Source organism: Morone saxatilis, unplaced genomic scaffold (assembly GCF_004916995.1).
Source record: "Morone saxatilis isolate NCDOM2014 unplaced genomic scaffold, NCSU_SB_2.0 Contig4, whole genome shotgun sequence".
Classification (NCBI taxonomy): Eukaryota; Metazoa; Chordata; class Actinopteri; family Moronidae; genus Morone; species Morone saxatilis.
Genome location: NW_023339984.1, coordinates 1,365,057 through 1,372,680, shown reverse-complemented (window position 1 = coordinate 1,372,680; position 7,624 = coordinate 1,365,057).

Here is a 7,624-nt window from a genome sequence, read left to right as displayed (position 1 = left end):
GGCTCTTTAGTAGTTAAATGCTCCACTGTGTTCACCAGCTAGTCTCTGTGTCTGGTTGCTGTTTGGTGCTGAGCACATAGTGTACAGTGGGTTTTATAAGCTTGTTCTCTTAAAACAGCTGTGAAAGTGAAGCAAAACACTAAAGTTATGCAAGATGAAGAAGGCACTTCAACCAACTCATAAGGAAACTGACAAACAATGAGCTGAAACTGACTATAAAGCTTCGTAAAGATGAGTGGAGCTGCAGATTCAGCTGATAGTTCTTCCCTTTTATACTATCACATTGTTTTCTGTTGTCATTTGTTATGATAAATATTTCCATTCTAGCTTCCCTAACTCAAGCTATCTTTGTGAAACTGAGGAGCCATGGTTAACCTTTGTGAGTCTGGCCCCCTTGCAGATTTATAAGTTATCAGTAGACATCAGATAAACCACATTGTGTTTTTGATTTTTGTTTTTTAAACATGTTTTTGGGGCTTTCTATGCCTTTTATTTGATAGGACAGGTGAAGATAGACAGGAAAGCGGGTAGAGAGAGAGAGAGGGGGCGACATGCAGCAAAGGGCCGCATGTTGGAATCAAACCCAGGCCGCTGTGGTAAGGACTCTACCAGGTGAGCTCCAACCGCACTGTGTGTTAACTTAGTTAGAATGCAAAGTGTGTCAGTTGGGTTCAAGATGTTTATGTCAAGTGGACAAGTGTCTGAACCCGCATTTAGGACAGTAAATGTGTCCACTGAAAGAGAGGATTATTATTATGGATGGAAAAATCCACCAGTTTGAATAGCTACAATAGGCTTAGTAAGTCAGATCCAGATGGATTCAAACAGTGTGAATTAGGCCAAAGTTAGAAAGAAATCTCTGCGGAAAACTTTTCTGTATTGAAAAGACACAAATGTCCTGTGTCATTTTCTCTGAGTTTCTCTCTGTAAGGTCCTACATGCTAGTGAACGTCCTGTCCAAACACCTGCTTGCTTTGGGTTTAAAAAGCACTACTCTACTCTAATAGACACTAGAAGATTCCCTGCTTTTAGTGCTGAAACAATGGGTGGGATCAATCAACAGAAATGATGTATTTTATGACTTTATGAGAGAGCACCTGTAGAGAGATGAAACAAGGGAGAGAGAGGCTGGACCCAAACTGGGTCATTGCGGTTCAAGGTCAGCATCTTAGCCCCTAAGCCACAGTTGTGCCCATCAAAAACAATGCTGATAATCAAATAGTTCTTTGTCATTTATGAAACAGGTCGAGCATTATCTGGTTCCAGCTTCTCTGCTTTTCTCTGATTCATATCACTGTAAAGTGAATGTCTTTGGGTTTGGGGCTGCTGTTCAGGCCCCTCTGGGCTCTGTGAAATTGTGATTGGCATTCTTCATTATTTCCTAACTTTTTATTGACAAAATGATTCATCAATTCACGAAAGCCTGAATTGATAATTAACAATTGTATATTCTCGCCTTCATCATCAGCAGGGACAGAATTCATTATTAAAGCGACAGCATACACAGCAGCAAGGAGTTCTTACTTAACAGTTAGTCTTACTGAATCAACTTTATTAGGAGACTGAGCACTACACGTGTTGGCACCCACCTGTTTTTGTTTTCTTTCTTTTTTGATTGCAGTCTGTGGCAGCTAATAGAACATTAGAGCATGCAGAAGCTGAGCCCTTTCTATGCTTTTTCTGTTTTCAGAATGATTATTTAAAAAAAAACACCCCTGAATGCATTTTAGGCACACTTTGAAAACTTCCCCTAGCTCCAACATTAGTTTAACATTTGTGCATGAAGCTGTAGTTAATTTATGTCCACTGTCTGCGTGTAAATTAGCAACTCAATATTGCAGTATACACAAGCCTTCAGAGTATAGAAGGTAGACTTAGATAGGCTAGGCATACATGTCACATTGTGATTAGAGATCATTTTTTCCTTCCCAATAGTGTTTCCAATACCTGAACTTTGTGGATTGGCAAAATGTATAATGTTGTTCTGTGTCTGCTGGATGTGTAAATAGGCCACTATTTGCTAGCACATTCACAAAAATATCCTTATAAGGTGATAATATGTCAGCTGTTGTGTTTACAGCTTGTTGTGCTGCCCCCAAGTGGCAAACAAATCAATTATTGCAGCTTTAAAGGGGAACTTTTTCCCAGCTTTAAAATAAAACCCGTTTAAGAAATCATTTGATCGGTTTTTAATGCCTGTTCTGGTGAAAATGGTGAACCCAGCCCACCCCTCCAGTCGCGAACCCCAGGTGGAAAACCCAAACCTTGCAACTTTTGGGACCTTACCGTCCCGGTAAATTGGAAATGGGAAAGTACGCACCCGGCGAGAAAGCATGAACGGAGCGAGAAGACAACGCTTTTTACGGCAATTCCCACCATAAACGCACACCGGCCGCCCCTGCGGGTGATATTGCTTCCCAGCTACGAAAAAGTTGCCCAGCTGAAAAAAACAAAGGCACATCAGTGCAGCGGGTAAGTATAATGGGGGAGGAGGGTGCCGCGAAGTCGAGTTTTTTTTAATGACCGTGTTGTGAAATATATCACGCTCCCAGAAAAGCTGTCAGGGGTGAAGCTGCGTTGAGAAAACATGGCGATCTGACAAATAATGATAAACCCAGCGAAGAAATGGCTAAGAGTTGAAGCCAAGTTCCCCTTTAAAATGGAGATCTTTGAATTTGATTTAGCTAACAAACCAAGTTGCAAAGCAAATATGTATCATTGATTCTGATCAAGATGCTTGTTAAATATTAAATCTGTCCCATGGGGAGAGGTGCAAAGTCTTATTTACATTGTGTAATATTTTTATGTTTTTGGATGCTTATGCAATAAAATAAGAAACGCTTGTATGATCACAGCCCTCTCTCAATAGAAAAAAAGCCAACTGTCTGAGTTGCGTTGTTGTTTCTGTCCAGGTGGAGGTTTCAGTTTCCGTCCTTACGCAGATGGTCACTGTATGAGGAGGAGGAGGCCTAACTTCAGGACTCACCCATACCCCCCTCACCTTCCACCGGGGACACCCAGACACCCCGCATATGGATGGTGAGCTGCAGACACCGTAACCAATTACAACAGAGACTCTGGATTCAACATTAACTGAGTGATTTTCAAAAAGAAACTATTCACAGACGATGAGTCACCGTCAGCGTTGAGAAACTTGTTAGGAAGATAAGGAGAACGGAAGTTAAGTGAATTTGAAGTCACAGGCTGTTTCTGAATGTTCATTAGATTAGTAATTAAGGTTTTGTCGGAAGCACAGTGGCACTTACAATACCTGCATGAAAATACACTGATCAGTGTTTCGAAATGTTCCCAAATCCAATCTACTGTCATTTAGATTTTAGAGGATGTTTTTTGACACAAAATTGGTGATTTTCCGCTCCTTGTCTGTCCTGCTTTAATGGAAAGACTCTGTGAGACCCTTGCATACAATAACCATGTTCTTTCTTTCACTTCATCCCAAACAAATATGAATCCCATCATCTACTGACGGGTTCATGTCTACCAAACCTAATCCATCGCTCCCCTCATCTAATGCCTTGATCTCTAACCCACAGTTACAGTGTTCACACTGCAAGCAACACAGTCCAGCCAGTCAGCGTTTGACCCAGAAATGTGGACAATGTGCTTTTCACCAGTCAAATCAGGCTTTAGTGTTTGCAAGTTCTCAATTTGACATATTTTTATGAACCGAGGTTGGTTGAGAAGTTGATTTCAGCCATTCTCAGTTCTCTATAACTTGAATTTAAATGAGGAAGTTTCAGTTTCAGTGGTAAGGCTCTTTCTATATTTCAGTTTTTTTTTTTTCTTGAGTTAATCTTAGTTGTACAGTATACTTGGCACTTTCTTGTGGAGTCCCAAAGTGTTTAGAACATGATAATCATATGAATAAATTGTGTAATTGTGTTTTATTCAATTGTGTATGAATAAAATAATTAAAGAAATTAACTCGTTATTTTAGTTTTATAGGACTTTATTTCATAATAGAAACTCTTAAACAAGCCTAGTCAATGACTGCTATGTAGCCAGTCTGCTGCTGTTAGCAGTAACTAGCAACTATTTAGTTAGCTTACAGGTGCAGTGTGTTGAATTTAGTGGCATGTAGCAGTGTCGTTGCAGATTGTGCATTAAAACAGCTAATTCTAAGGTAACGAAAACATAATGATTCTTTTTTTCTGGTGATTATACACTAATTAAATCATACCTAGGAATATTATGTCATGACAGGAAGCTGCAGGTCTTCTGAGTTTTTCCCAAAACAGACTGAGGTCAAAAGTATTATAGCAAATTGTGCAGTAAAATGATCCCTGTCAGTGTTTCAATTATGTATAATGTTTTTTCAGATTTATATTACTCTTTTGTTTTACTGCTGTATTAAGGTTGAACTATTTTCTTTTAATATCCTATATATACTGCTCTGTAGTTTTAGCCTCATATTTTTGCAATGCCAAATATATACACACAAAGTAAATGTATGCCACAGTATGTGACCAACAGAAATGAAATGAGTAATAGTGATTTTGTAGTTTTACAGAAGTTATAAATTACTACACAGAAGGACAGAATAAGCCTGAGTATTGCACCCTAATCGAATTATTGCACATAAACTAGAGACATTTCAGTCACCAGTTTAATTCCAGGCCTGTTATATTCCATTTCTGCCAACAGATCCTCCTGCAAGTGGTTAGAGTCATTGGAACGCTTTAAAAAGTCTGCACATCCTACCTAGCTCTTTTATTTTATTTCGGAACAAATGACTATTCTAAACAAACGTATACAACCTCTAGCAGTCACATGGCGGCAGTGGCTCAGAGGAAGCGTGGGTCGTCCACTAATCGGAAGGTTGTTTGGTTCAGATCTCCCCGGCTCCTCCGCCCTGTGTCGGTAGTAATGCCTTGATGCAGAATATCTGAACCCAAATTGCTTGCCCCGGATTGCATAAGTCCATAGGTGTGTGAATGAGTTTTCTTGTTTTGATGGACTTCTGCGCATTCACTGAGTGAATGTTGTGTGAAAGGGTGTAATGTGGCCACGTAGTGTAAAAGCTCGGCTTGAGTGGTTTCGGTAAGAAGCTAGAAAGGCGTGCTATATCAAGTAGCTGGTCGCATTTAGCCATTTACATACGCTTTTAATCTTTTGTAGCTTTCCGTACGTAAATAGTATGCCATTTTTCATATTTAAAGTTGTTATAGCAGACACAGTGCCCCAAATTAAAAATTTTGCTTCACTTAGGATGTTTTTATACTACACTATAAACTGTGTTGAGAGTCAAAATGACAAAATGATAGCACCTGATTTTCATCTTTGCTGTTGATTATCACAGCCTTCAGCTACAGACACATCACGGATGTGACAGGTGCCCGTGGTCCTGCCCACAGTGAGTCACAGCAGACTGATTCAGACCAAGCAGTGTGGAAACAGACTCAGATCCCCAAGAATGAGCTGCTGTTTTATCAGCAGCTTCCCCATTTAAAAGTCACCTTCTTCACCTCTTCTCAGCCTCGCCTCACCTCAGGCTGATGAAGCAGGACAGCAGATCTACTGCTGGCTGATATCCATCTATGTTGGAGCGTGGGGGTTCATACCCATCTTCAATTACGTCCCATAAATGTCAGGCTGCCTCTCCAGTCCCTGCCTCGGTTAGCGCTTGGCCTCGCGGGGGCATCCGCTCTGACGTGAGAAGAATCGGACCGAAGCCATTTCCATACACAAGTGTGAGCGTTCATTAAGTGTGTGTCTTATCGAGAAGTGAGACGATAAGCTGGCAGCAGACGGTCCTCCAAGGCGGAGCGTGATGGAGCAATTAAGATGATAGTCAATTAGACCACGCTGCTAATTGACTCATGATTAAAGCCAGAGCTGATTAATAAAGTGAAGCTCTCTTCTTCTTGGCCTTGATAGGGAGGGGGTGTGATAGAGAGCCTGTATGTGGTGATGCATAGAAATGAACAGAAGAACAGCTGGACCCTTTTGTCACACTGTATGCTGGATAGCTTAGCACTTAGCAGTGTTCAAGTACAGCTGCCAAACTGCCTTTTCAATTTGTGTTTTTTCAACAGTCTGTGCAACTAAAGATGAAGTTCTTAAAGGGGAAACAACTGCCCGATTTTGAACTAATTTTTATTTTATTACAGCAGGGGTCTCACACTCAAATTGGCTTGGGGCCTCTACTGGTATTGTCATCTCATACGAGTTCAAGTTCTACAAAAAATCACATTCATTTAGATTACTAACATCATACATAACAAAAAAGTGCAAACAGCAGTTTCTTTACATTTTTATATAATTGATATTATTTCATCATTGTTATTATATAATAATTATATAGTATATATAATGGACAGAGGTTCCAGGGTCTGCGAAGTGAAGCCAACACTGAAGTGTCTTGCAAACCTGCATTCTATGTAAAGGCCAGCAGGGGGAGCTCCATTGGCCTTAATAAAAAAGTCTTATGGAGAAATGAGCCGACTTCTCACTTCATTTATGAGCTCAGTAAACAGTGTCCTAACAAATTTATGACCTATGATAGTAGGGAAAGATATTTTGGTAGGCAGGGCTTGCCAAATGGCCCTTGCCACACTTTGTTAGTGACTGAAAAATCTGCTTTCTTCCATGCAGCTTTCTTCTCTGGAGGTGCTCTTTTTCCTGCAGTTCCTGCAAATTACCTGTAGGTGTTAATGGTGAGTTAGTAAAAGCAGCACCTCGAACTGTCTGTCTTTGTTTAGCTGCGGCCTTCGCAGCTACGTCAGCACTAGCATTGCCCTGTGAGATAGAATCAAGGTTGTTAGTGTGTGCTTATATTTACAGTCAGTAATTTGGGTAGCAACACAGCATTAAGAAGTTCAGCAACAAGGGTGTGATGAGCAATAGGTTTATCTGTGGATGTTAGGAATTTTCATTTGCCCAAAGGCGGCCAAAATCATGTGCCACTCCCCACATATATCTGCTCTCTGTAAAAATGTTCAGTTTTGTCTTGCATATTTACATGCTTCTGACAGTACGACTAACTCTGCTGTCTGTGCAGAGTAATGTGTGGGAGTGGGTTTGCCATAATTGTGTCATGCAAGGCTATGATTGCAAAACCTGCTAGATTTTTACCAGTTGCTGGGTTTCTTGAGGCTGAGCTGTCCACAAACAGTTCCAGATCTGCATTGGTCAAAAGTGTAACTTTTAAATCTGGCCTGGTTATTACTGCAACACAGTCATGCAGCTTTCCATCATTTGGAGTTGGGAGGAGATTAGCAGAGTTAATGACAATGCATCTTGTAACTGTGATGTTTGGCATGTCAAGCCGCACAGTGTTGTACCTCAGTCACCTTGCTGCTGAAAGATTGGATGTTTTTTGTTTGAGCAGAATTATTGACACTTAATGTGGAAGTCAGGTCAGCGTAACCAACAATGTCACATAATGCTATCACAGCCTTTTCTGCAGCTGCTCTAGGGCAGTAACGGCAGGAATGGTTTGAAGCGCGTCAATTTGTTTGGGTGAGAGGGTTTTGCCCTCTGCTGTGATCACATGACCCAGGAAGATGACCTTGCAAACTTGCAAGCTTGCAAACCAAATCAACTGTCAGACTTGGAACATTTGGTGCATGTGCGTGGGTTGCAGCATTTACTGCTTGCAAAT